This window comes from Nanorana parkeri, unplaced genomic scaffold (assembly GCF_000935625.1).
Source record: "Nanorana parkeri isolate BGI_ZX_2015 unplaced genomic scaffold, ASM93562v1 scaffold94, whole genome shotgun sequence".
Taxonomy (NCBI): domain Eukaryota; kingdom Metazoa; phylum Chordata; class Amphibia; order Anura; family Dicroglossidae; genus Nanorana; species Nanorana parkeri.
Window position 1 is genome coordinate 1,862,748 of NW_017306362.1, and position 13,066 is coordinate 1,875,813.

The following is a 13,066-nucleotide window of genomic DNA, read 5'->3' on the forward strand; positions in this document are numbered from 1 at the left end:
GTAGGACCCCTACTTTAGACTTACATTTGAGTAGAGAGTTGCTTTTACTGGTTATACTTAATGGTTTTAACAGGTGCATGCTTTAAAACAATTTCCAGCTTTGCTACGAGGTGGAATACTCCTTTAATGGATTTGGCGGTGTCTGGAAACCGAACACTCTGAACTCATTTCATGTGTAATTTTGATCTACAATTTCTGCCTGCTTGCACACTTCCTCATCCCATTCAACAATATGTTGAACATTGTCGTTAAGCTCAGGACAGAAAACATATATTAGAACAGGCTCGTTTTCTTGTTAAACAGGTTTGTGATGTTTCTCAATCCGGCGTTTACCACAATTGCACTGGACGCGGCAAACGTTCAACAACACATGCCCCATAATTTATCTCTCGTTATGACAGTTCTTGTTCTCCTTTGTTATTCAAATAGAGGAACCACAAGTGGGAAGGTGGTGCCTGCCACGTCGGCTGATAATTAGACATCTTTGCTTCCCAAAATATTGTTCATGTTTAATAAAAATCTGATATGTAACATGGCCAAAATTAAATGGAAACCTGACCATTAGGTGGACACCTGATCATCACACCTACCACTATATGGCCAAAAGAAGGTGGACAACTGACCATCTCACCTAGTACTATATGGCCAAAAGAAGGTGGACACCTGTCATCACACCTACTACTATATGGCCAAAAGAAGGTGGACACTTGGTCATCACACCTACTACTATATGGCCCAAAGAAGGTGGACAACTGACCATCTCACCTAGTATTATATGGCCAAACGAAGGTGGACACCTGTCATCACACCTACTACTATATGGCCAAAAGAAGGTGGACACCTGATCATCACACCTACTATTATATGGCCAAAAGAAGTTGGACACCTGACCATCACACCTAGGACTATATGGCCAAAAGAAGGTGGACATCTGACCATCTCACCTACATCTACTACTATATGGCCCAAAGAAGGTGGACACCTGATCATCTCACCTAGTACTATATGGCCAAAAGAAGGTGGATACCTGATCATCACACCTACTACTATATGGCCCAAAAAAGGTGGACACCTGATCATCTCACCTACTACTATATGGCCCAAAGAAGGTGGACACCTGATCATCACACCTACCACTATATGGCCCAAAGAAGGTGGACACCTGATCATCACATCTACTACTATATGGCCAAAGGTAGGTGGACACCTGATCATCACACCTACTATTATATGGCCCAAAGAAGATGGACACCTGATCATCTCACATACTACTATATGGCCCAAAAAAGGTGGATATCTAATCATCACACCTACTATTATATGGCCCAAAGAAGGTGGACACCTGATCATCTCACCTACTACTATATGGCCCAAAGAAGGTGGACACCTGATCATCACACCTACTATTATATGGCCCAAAGAAGGTGGACACCTGATCATCACACCTACTACTATATGGCCCAGAGAAGGTGGACACCTGATCATCTCACCTACTACTATATGGCCCAAAGTAGGTGGACACCTGACCATCACACCTACTACCGGCTGGCCGTTCGCCCCGCTTCGGCTGACAGTCGAACCGAAGCAAATGCCTTTGGTTCGCCTGAGCCGCTTGGCCGCCCTACCAAAAGGTCTTTGGAGTGTGAGAGGAAGTCCATGCAAGCACACGGAGAGCATGGAAACTCCTTTTAGATACTGTCCTCACTGGGATATGAACTGGCGGCCCCCAGTGCTGCAAGGCCGAAGTGTATTTTACCTGCTTGCCCGGAGTTGAAGTTTAGGGGTGCAAGTCAGCATTCGGTGCCACATTCCTATTTCCCGGATATGTTTGCACGGCTTACATAGGGATTGGAAGGGGCAGGTAGTACGCTTGTTAGTTGGAGGAATCGAGGAAGATTAGTGCAAAAAATATCTATGCGTAGAGGCCATATAACAATCTACTTTATAACGCTCAATAAAAGCTCTTCTAAAGCTTTACCGCGGTGCTGATTATCATCTTTATACCCGAACAAGACATTTCCAAACAAGGTTTTTTATTGAACAAGTTGTTTTTGTCATTGACAGAGCCTCATTCTGTGCAAACACGCTCTAAGGAGTAGGATACCAGAGAAGAAGCCGTTAGAATATTCTCATCTAACAGACCGACTCCAATTTAACTTCAGTATTTCCCATGCAGCTTTGCTCCGGGGACATGGCCTACCTGCTAGGAGCTGCTAAGTGGCTCTCATTCTTATCTTGACGTTCATCTTGCACAGTTAGCTGCCCTCTTTGCTAAATCCCTTTGGTTGGCAACATCCTAATTTTCGGGAATGGCCTCAAATCTGATCCCTTGAAGAAGCAGGCCAAGTGTTTCCTGTGCGCCGGAATTTTGGAGAGCTAGGGTCTGCACACTGGCCTCCCTGTACCCGGGATCCACAACACCAAGGGTGTGACAGGGGGTTGTAGACCTGATAGCAGGCACTGCGAAAAGCCACCCGAATCTGGGTACAATGGCTTCTATAAAATGCAGTTAAGGCGGCTCTCAACAAAAGCGGGAAAAAAAAGGGGCGTGGGGTGGGGGCGCCCTAAAAGCAGGGGGCCCAGATTTGAAGATTCACATGTGCAGAATCCAAACAAAGGTCTGGGAGCCCAGCAGCTTTTAATATTGATATTTGTTTAGACACAACACAGAACAGCCGACGCCTTTCAGGGATTTAAAGACCTCCTCCTTCCTCGGGGCTACAAAACAGACATATAAACACATGAATTCTTAAAGGGGATCTCCAGGAATTTTCAAATGTTAACCCTTGCAGTGAGGCTACCCCGGTGGGTGAGGGAGCAGAAAGGGTAAAATAAGCATGTTAGACTTCAGCTATCGGCATTTCAATATAAATAACATAACTAATGTTAATCAAAAGTCATCTAAAGCCAAAATTATGAGTTGACACTGAAACTAGAACAAAGGCCGTGCGAACTACAGCCCACAGCAGTCATTCAGAATTATGCAGAATTCCCAGGCGGTTGTTATGTGTTCCTGCACTTTGGAGTGACCCACAGCAACCAGATCATATTAAAATGAAGGGAAAACCTTAGGCCAGCGCTACAGGGCGATTTTCTATTGCGCAATCAGTTCATCCTTACAACTAAGTGACTTTCTCTGTAGTGTTTCCTGGGAGCAAAATCATTAACAATTGCTGAAAGAAATGATTTTTCAAAATGAATTCCAATTAATAAAAATATATATCTATTGGCAATGTGACTTATTTAGAGCGGTGAGCTCCTGTCTGCAGCCATGAGTGTGCAGTTATAAGTCGGCCCAAAGCAGGTGACCCATTGGTGACGTGATCAAAAATCTCTCATGTAGCTTTAGCCTAATACATGCAATTGTGGACAAAGTACCAATGTAAAAATGAATGAAACAGGTCAAATAGCAATCTGGATTCGCAACTGTACAGCATTGGTCTTCTATAATACAAAACTACTGCAATATATATAAACGATGCTCTAGCATTTGTTTGTTAACTTGTCTGAAAAATTGCATTTTGAAAGCTTGCATTTTTCATTTTTTTTACTACTCAGCCTCTACAATATATCACTTTTACAATAAGATTTGTTTTCTTCAACAGCATATAAATAATGATAATATATACAGTATATAGATATAATCAGAGCTCCATGTCACCCCCTCCTGGCCAGATACAGTGTTGCAGTAACCCAATCTTATCTCCATGCAAAGACATTTCAACATTGTAATTCTTGTTATAAGGATTATAGGAACATAAATGTCACGTGTAACAAATAGTTGTTTCAATTCTCAAACTATTTTTTTTTTTAATGTATACATAAAATAGTTGCAATATATCCAGAGCATGCTACAGATTTAAAGTGACACTAAAAAATACGTTCAAGTACCTTAACTATTGACAAAAATGTATCTTATTTGTGTATCACTCGGTTGTAGATCCTCAAATCATCTCTGAACTTGTGCTGACACTTTTGTTCTCCCCATGGTCCCTGTGTGTTGTTGGCATCTCTCCAAGCTCACTCCCGTGATGGACTACAGTCTCACATTTAATTTACTAATTCGTATTGAGATTGTAGTCCATCACGGGAGCGAGCTTGGAGTGGTGACTACTTTACAACACACGCAGGGACCATGGGGAACAAAAGTAGCCCCCCTCCAGAAGGTAGGACAGTGTCAGCACCAATTCAGAGATGATTTGAGGATCTACAGCCGAGTGAGACACAAATAAGATACAATGTTGTTAATAGTTAAGGTACGTGAATGTATTTTTAAGATATAACTCCTGAGATTGGTGTCACTTTAACTGCAAAACTGAAATACCACAAAGCAGCAACAAGAGTGTTCATTCCTGGGCTGAATAATAAAATAACAATATTACATGCATACAACAAATACATTTTAGTTTTAATTGTATCCTCTACCAAAACCAACACTTTGAACATCAGAGAAATGAAAAAGCGTCTTCCAAATAAGTTCTTATCTAAATCACTCGCAGATAAGAAGAGATTACATTATTATTCTATTATTTACAATATTTTATATAGCGTTAAATATGTTTCAGTTCTCAACAGTTATTTTCTAAAGATAAGAATGTCCCTCTGTGTCTAGAGCTCAGGGCGGACTGTACGGGAATACTCTGAGGATACCGCCATGTAAATGGGTGTTTATATTATAGGTGAATTCTGCTTTACAGTAAGATCACATTTGGGACATAATTATATTCATTATCAGTATCAGCACATTGAGAATTGGAGAGATAAAATGATAGTGTTAAGATAAGATCTTATCTAAGGCCGATGAAGATAAGAAGGGAAGATGGAGATAACTCTTCTAGTCTAACATATCTGCGCAACCTCTAAGTGTTTGCAGTAGCTGAACCCTAGCTAAATTCTGCAACGAGCCCTGATAGACAACATACCGAAAATGTTATGGAAGTTCCACAAGGAATTGCAAGACTCTGACATGCACAGACATGAGGCAGAGGTATGATAAGCTGGAGTGCCAACCCGCACTGAAAGTGTTAAGTGCTCCTTCTGGTCTAGGTTAAAAAATAACAAGGTTATACTCACCCGAACATTGCAGCTAGCTGGCGGTTATTAGACCGGTCCCTGCAGCCTCTGTCCCCCTCTGCTCTGGCGGTCTAAGGTCCCAGGAGTCATCATGTCCTATACATGTATAGGATGTGAGGATGCCGAGGGACATACCATCGTTGGAGCGTAGGGCGAGATAGGCTGGAGGGAGCCTGGTTTAGGTGAGTATAACTTTATTGTACCTAGACTAAAATGAGCACTTAAAAGGAGAACTATGAGGTGAGTGATTTCCACTCATCCTCATAGTTAATGCCGACCTGTGACAAAGAAGCTTTCACTGGTCGGCTCTATCGATCGGGAAGTGAGCAGAAACATGCCGCCGATCCGCTCACTTCCTGATCGTCTCCCTGCAGGGAGCGGTGACCTGCAGGGATTTCCCCTCCCCTTTTCGATCCTCCAGTGCCGAGTGGAGGAATGGAAGAGGGAGGTGGCGGGCACAGCTGGCTCTTCTTCTAGATAGGCAGAGCCAGCTGTCACTCACACAGCTGGGTGGATCTCGACAGTATTGTCGGGATCTGTCCTGGCTGCGGCACTCTCAGTATATAGCGGGCAATAGCTCGCTATATACTAAGCTTTGGGTCCCGGGAGGAGGTTAGTTCATGTCCTCTCGTGACCCTAAAGAGAACTATGGGATAAAACACTTACCCCATAGTTCTATTTTAACCCTTGCAGTGTAGGAGAAGATTTGCCCGGAATTCTTCTTTAATCTGAACTCCAGGGGAAAGAAAAATCCTCCCTCCACCCTCCTCTGCATGGGAGGATTTCTTCTTTTCCCCAGAATTAAGGATAGCATAGGGGACAATTCATCTAATTTTTTGCCCATTGGGGAGATTAACCTCCACTTCCTGTCCTAGTGACGCAACAGGAAGTGAGACGGAATCTCTGCAAAGTAAGAAGAATTCCAAGACTGGACAGTTGTCACTGGACTGAAAAATGTATCCTCACTTTAACATTGTAAATTTATCATCACTTCCTGTCTTGGAAACAATGGTCACTAGAACAAATAGAGAGGGTGTTGTCACAGACACCAATAAACTCTATCCTGTACATACATTTTAATATTATAATTGTTAAGAAAGGGCTTATCTACCTCATTCATCCATAGCTGTTATGGTTGGGTGCCTGTATAGGATTGGTCGATGGCAATGGTGGACACCATCTGTTCTTAGGATAATTGAGGACACAATTAATTTTCCAGATGAACAAACTTTGCAAATGCAGTGCAGCTTTAAAGCCTGTAGGTACCTTTAGACCTCAGCGTATCTGTATCATATTGGCCCATAATGCACAGACGCATATTCACTTCTGTTCATATTCACCTACAGGCAGGGCCGGATTTCCCACAAGGCCAACCAAGGCCCGGCCTTGGGGCAGCAGGGAGTAGAGGGGCAGCAGGGGTGTGGAATTCCTATCTCCCGATGCCTGGGACATGCAGTTCTGGGCGACAGGCGCCGGGCGGGGAGTTGTTTTCTACATTTAGTCCTGCTTTGGGAAAGCAGGGCTAAATGTACAGTGGGGAAGCCGCCGCTTGTTTTGCACAAGTGATCTCGGCGATGTCGCCAAGATGACTTGTATGCAGCCTGCAGGTCTGCCATTATCCATGGGGGGGTTGGCGGGTTAGGGGGGCATTGAGGAACCTGGCCTTGGGGCAGCAGAGAGAGTAAATCCGGCCCTGCCTGCAGGCAAATGTCAGAGGTCTGCTCTTTCACCCCGTGCTCTAGAAATCTTTTGTTGTCTTTCATTGAAGGCAGCTCCAGACAAGTCTGCAGATCTCCTGGGAAGTCAGTCTACTGGAACAGATGTTTCATCTTCTATTACAAGGCTCAGGTGACATTACTAACACACCTTTAAGAAAGACTGATTGACATTTTTAGGCATGTTATCTTTTGGTGCTAAAAAATCTAAGTTAAATTTAAGCTTAATAACATTTACAGATAGACGTGAACTATGAAAATGTTTGGTTTGGATATTTTGTTATTTTAGAATTCGGATCCGAAATTCTTTTTGGTTCGGGTTTCGGATATGGACGAAATCAGAATTTTCATTAGTTTCGGATGGTGGATCGGAACTATGGGGTTAAGGCTTTGGGGTTAAGGCTTTTCCCCATAGTTCTCCTTAGGGTAACGCGAGGACACAAACTAGCGTCCTCCCGTCACCCTAGGCTCAGTATACCGCGAGCTGTAGCTCGCGGTATACTGAGACGCTGCAGTATACCGCGAGCTGCTGCTCGCGGTATACTGAGACGCCGCAGCTGAAGCAGATCCCGACAATTATGTCTGGATCTGCCCAGCTGTGTGACTGACAGCTAGCTCTGTATATCTATGTACCCGCCCCCTCCCCCGTCCGTTCCGCCAGTCAGCGATGGTGGATCGGAGCGGGCAGGGGGGAATCCAGCCCCTCCCCTGTCACAGCAGAGAGCCGTGACAGGATCGAGAGGTGAGCGAACGCCGGTATGTGTTCGCTCACCTCCCGATCTACTAAGCCGACCTGTGACAGTCTCATTGTCACAGGTCGGCTAGAACTATGAGGTGAGTGAAAAGCACTCACCTCACAGTTCTCCTTTAAATCATACGTGCCAGGGTGTTATACGTCCTGCATACCACCACTTCCTTCCACGGTTAAATTATGTTACCGGTCTCATACACATCTCTAAGTTACTGAGAGAGTACATACAAGACCGCTCACTGACTAAACCGTGCCGTACGCATCTCCGCAGCTGAGATCCAAGCCTTGCGTTGCAGAGTAGCTTACACTAGGGTCCCCCTCTCACATACATACAGGGCCAATTAACCTTCCTAAGTTTCATTGTAAACCACAATTTCCTTCAAACATCATCAAATGAAGAAGAAGAGATTTACTGAGGACTGTGTAGAGAAGAATTCCCCCCATAATCTTTAAACATTATTTAATCCCTTTTTCCTGCTGCCTCGTACGGTGACATTTCCACGTTGTATGTTTTATGATAATTACACCAACGTTCATACAATAGTACTTTTTCCAGCCATTGAAGAAACAAAGAGCAGTGTGTTGTGCAGAGGGCACGCATGCTTCTGGTCCATCGCTGAGTGGGCCGACCAACAGCTTCTTAACTGTTTATTAGAAATATATGAAAGTATGATGAGGGGTCCCTCCCCGATTACAGTAATGTGCCGAGGTGGGAGGACTGCTAATGGTAAGGCTCATTTAGAAATTGATACCATCTTGTAAATAGTAAAATCCTGCTGGCCTTGCACTGATTCATATTTTTAACAAAGTTAAACATAAAAAAATCAAAATTGGATGTATCCAAGAATCAGAATATGACAGAGGTTCCAATCCTTCCCCACTACATCCAAAACTAAAGAAAAATTTACTTTTTTTATCATTTGCTTTGCTAAGAGCCGGACGGGGAGATGTGTAAGGGCCATACACATCTCTCTGCCCAGCTCTTAGCAACCCGGGATGCTCTTTCTGGAGTCCTGTCCAGCTCCTGGCAACCAGTGATGTCAGTAAGCTAGGCAGGATGCTGGCCAGAGCTGAGTGGTGAGAAAAAAAAAATGTGGTACCATGTATGATTATCTTTGGACTGCCACGAAGAGCTGTCACCTTGTCATTAACATGAATGGGCCCAGTGGCCGCAATGGAACTGGGACAACTGGGATACCCACCACAAGAATCTGTAGGTTCTTGCCACAGAATTCCCTGAAGGCACATTACAGCCACGTGTGCATGGGACCTTATGAAAGATTTAGATGGACCCGATTTTCTAACTTTAATTTTGTTGTCTGAGCAATGTTCAGGCCAGGGAAAACTGACGCAAGGGCATGGCAGTGATCACCATTAAACTTGGCACTTCAGTGGAGCTTGGCAGCCATCAGAAACTTTGGTCAACTTCCCTCGTGTCGCTTGTGGAGACCTAACCTAATAATTAATGATGTCAAAGAGCACCAAAGAAAAACAAAATAGGTGTCAGGCATTGCCAAGGCGTTTCTACATTACTGAATACTGATCAATATAATTTTGTAGGTCTGGCAGTGTAAGCCATAAAGCAGTCACAATCTCGTGAGCTGGTGATACCATTTGTGGTACTTGACCAATGTTGGTCTCCTATTTTGACATAGAGAAGTTCTGCAGATACACCTGGTACTACAAAAATACATGTCATTCAAATATTTCCTTAAAGTAAAACAAGCAGATGTCTGTAACTGAAATATTTCCTGTGTAACGGTTCAGTAATCTTCTGTATTATGTGCTGTACATGAGACAAGGATTGTCAGTTGTTACCTTATTTGCATATAACAACAAGATACAACTACAACAGTTTCTTTAAGTACTGAGTAGAATAGGAAATGGTTAGAACCCTGTCCATTTTTTTCTTGCAGTCTGTCTCTCTTCCATTGGGGAGATTTCTCATCACTTCCTGTCCTAGAGACATAACAGGAAGTGAGAGCAAATCTCTTTAATGTAACAGGTAATCTCCCTTAGACAGGTATCACCACAAGAAGTGTTCCAATAGGAAAGGTTCCTTAGGACTAATAGTGAGGGAGACACAGACAGCAAAAAACCTTTCCATACTCTGTCCAAAGCAAAGTGAAATGTGTTGGCTAGAGATATGCTGTAAATCTGTCTATCTATCTATGTATGTATCTATCTATCTATCTATCTATCTATCTATCTATCTATCTGTCTGTCTGTCTGTCTGTCTGTCTGTCTGTCTGTCTGTCTGTCTATCTATCTATCTTGCTAGTATCGGTGCCGATGCCAAGTATTTGGGCGAGTACTTGTATTTGCCCCAAATGCTCTAATACTTACCCCCAATGCTGGAACATTCGGTCAGAGGGAGATTTCTGGCTTCCCGACCATCAGGAAGCCGGGCGGCGGGTAATAACCCGCCTGCGGCTTTATGATATTGGCCGTGAAGCCGGCTCAATGCTGTTTGGTGACTAGATGCTTATTGGCTGGGAAACCGGCTTCCCAACCAATCAGCATTGAGCTGGCCAAACAGCATGGAGCTGGCTTCAGGGGCAATCAAGAAGCCGGCCGGAATGTCATTAACCGTCGCTGGCTTCTTTATTGCCCAGGAAGTCGGCTCCATGTTAGCGGAAGTACCGGTGTCGGTACTCGGTATTAGCAAAGATAAATATCGGTACTCATACTCAATGCCGAAAAAACGGTATCGGTGCATCCCTACTATCTATCTATCTATCTATCTATCTATCTATCTATCTATCTATCTATCTATCTATCTTCTATCTATCTGTCTGTCTGTCTGTCTGTCTGTCTGTCTGTCTGTCTGTCTATCTGTCTGTCTGTCTGTCTGTCTGTCTGTCTGTCTGTCTGTCTATCTATCTATCTATCTATCTATCTATCTCAAAATCTGTCTCATTGCACCTACAGGTGAAACTTGAATAATTAGAATATCGTGCAAAAGTAATTGCAGTAAGTGCTGGAAAAGGGGCCCAAACCAAGTACTGAGTACATATGCATGCTTGTACTTTTCAGAGGTCCGATATTGTTCTATGTACAATCCTTGTTTTATTGATTGCATGTAATATTCTCATTTTCTGAGATTGTGGATTTGGGGTTCTTGGGGTTTTCATGAGCTGTAAGCCATAATCATCACAATTATGACAAATCACGACTTGAACTATCTTGCTTTGCATGTAATGAGTCTATCTCATATATTAGTTTCACCTTTTAAGTTGCATTAGTGAAATAAATGAACTTTGCACGATATTCTAATTATTTGAGTTTCACCTGTATTCAGCTTTGCCTTGCTGTGTGCTAGAAATGATACATGTCCCTATACTCTATTTATTTAAAAGAAATCATAATAGTTTTTGTCCAATTGTATTATTTTTATAAACTGATCCTTTATAAAATGCCTTTTAAGCTATTTTTAGGAAATCAGTATTACGGGGGCAAAAAAGACAGTTTGTAGAGGATACTGGACTTTATAATAGGAAAGCCCAGCACTGAAAGCAAGCTTGTGGGCAACCTGTGTTTCATTGACTAATTATAATGTTCTTGCTAGGGTGGAGCTGGATCAACCTGCAGAATGATCAGTGCTTGATACCTGGCGGCTGCAAGTTGTATGTATTTATATATTTTATTATTGTGTTTGTCTTATTAAAAATAAATAAAAAAGAGGATTTTTTATTTTTATTTTTGGCATTAAGCACAATGCCTAAAATATTGATATAAAAAAATTACACATTACAAATTACACATACATTCCCTTAAACAGTCTGACAGATGAACATAAGAGCCTTGCTGCCCTTTGCCATTAAAGGGGAAGTAAAATAAAAAATAACCCAGAGATTTTATTCATAATGTATTAATGCGCGCAGCATATTAGCACATTATGGCAGACTTACCTGCCAAACCGTTCCACTCCAGCTCTGTGCTCCTCCCTTGCCGGTGCATCCAATTTTCTTCTGGGTTTTGAGTCTCCGGCCACTTGATTGGCCGGGAACCAGGGCCAGATTTCCCACTAGGCCAACCAAGATGGGGGGGGGAGGGGGTTGGCAGGTAGGGGGGCACATTGAGGAACTTGGCCTTAGGGCAGCAGAGAGAGTAAATCCGGCCCTGCCGGGCACCAATGATGTAACTCCCATGCATGCACACCGGATTTACATCACCTCGGCCTGCCTGGTCTGAGCATGCACGGCTCACTGTACAGACAAAAAAAATTGCTGAATGGCAGCAAGAAGCTTTTACGGCAGAATTGACTTACACAGTTCCTTCTGTCATAGAAAGCCTGCCGATCAGATTTCTTTTATTTACAACTTTACTTCCACTTTAATGCAGGTTATAAAAATGAAGAAGTGCAACATTAACAAGTGTCTTTGGGGATCTCCAAATATTTGCAGTTTCAATAACTGCATTTTGCTCATCTAGACACACACACTGCTAAACCGCACCACCTAGTGGTCAAATATATGTATTGCTTTGTCTATTCTACATTATTTCTCATTTACTTGCTTGGCTCAGTTCTGAAATGTGTCCGAAGCTTCAACATTTTGGATGCATTTATGGATTTATTAAAAAAGATAAATGTTTTTTTTTTTTTTTTAATGTAACAAGTGTATCTGAATTTGTCTTGCTATCAGCATTTTGTATTTTCCTATGCAGTAGGATTCAGACTTGAAGAGGGATGGCTAGCCAGTCAGACCCCGCTTCATTTACTAACAAAGAACATGTTGATAGGAGAAGAGAGCAGAATACGCAGAGAGATGTCATCACCAGCGTGCTGGTTCATTGTCCAATCAGCAAGCTGGGGGTGTGTTCTTGACAGATGTCTGCTGCTGCATCAGTATTAAAGTCCAATATGTCCCCCTGCACTCCTCACAGCGTCTCCGGCCTGAATCACTGGATTCCTGTTCATTTGCTGCTGCATCAGGGCAGGTCGAAGAACTGCCTTTTGCTGTCTGGCAAAGGTTAGTGTCTTTACACATTCACAAATGCTCTCACAAGTAAAAATGTTTCCTATATATTTGGCTCAACTTTGTATTTAAATCCTTGCCTGGAGTTCTGCTTTAGTATTTTCTGTTGCTTCAGTGTTTAAATATCTGCATTTTTGCATCACCGCAAGATACACATATCAGCCATAACATTATGACAATCAGCCTAATAGTGAGTAGGTCCTTCTTTTGCCACCAAAACAGCCCTGACCCATCAAGGCATTGACTCCAGTAGACCTCTGAAGGTATGTTGTGGTTCTATTTCAGCAGTTTGAGCTACAGTAGCTCTTCTATTGGATCGGACTACAAGGGCCAACCTTCGCTCCCCATGTGTATAACTGAGCCTTGGCCACCCATGACCCTGTAGCTGGTTTTCTTGCTTGGACCACTTTTGGTAGGTCCTGACCACTGCAGACCAAGAACATGGCACAAGAGCTACAACTTTGGGGTTACTCTGACCCAGTCATCTACCTATCTCAATTTGGCTCTTGTCAAAGTTGCTCAAATCCTTACACTTGGCCAAATTTTCT